Here is a 425-nt window from a genome sequence, read left to right as displayed (position 1 = left end):
AGATGGTGCCCATCGCACTCATTTTGTTTGTATATACCCATCCCCTCCCCCTGCCATCTGCCCGATGCCCGATAAATGTTATTCCTAAATGTGCACTTAGGTGTTGATCAGTGAAACCAATTTGCTGGTGAGTACATGTGGTGCTTATTTTTCCAATCTTGGGATACTTCACTTAGTAGAATGGGTTCCAGCTATATCCAGGAAAATACAAGAGGTGCTATATTACCATTGTTTCTTATAGCTAAATAATACTCCATGGTATCCATATACCACATTTTATTAATCCACTCATGTATTGATGGACACTTGGGTTGTTTCCAAAACAATAAATGTTGGCGTGGATGCGGAGAGTTTGTTGTTCTTTTTCGAGATTGTCTCAAGTATTCTTGGCCCTTTTCATTTCCACATAAATTTGGAATCAGGTG

This window comes from Propithecus coquereli, unplaced genomic scaffold (genome assembly GCF_000956105.1).
Source record: "Propithecus coquereli isolate 6110/MARCELLA unplaced genomic scaffold, Pcoq_1.0 Scaffold96, whole genome shotgun sequence".
In the NCBI taxonomy this organism is placed as follows: Eukaryota; Metazoa; Chordata; class Mammalia; order Primates; family Indriidae; genus Propithecus; species Propithecus coquereli.
Note: the sequence above shows the minus strand (reverse complement) of the source record.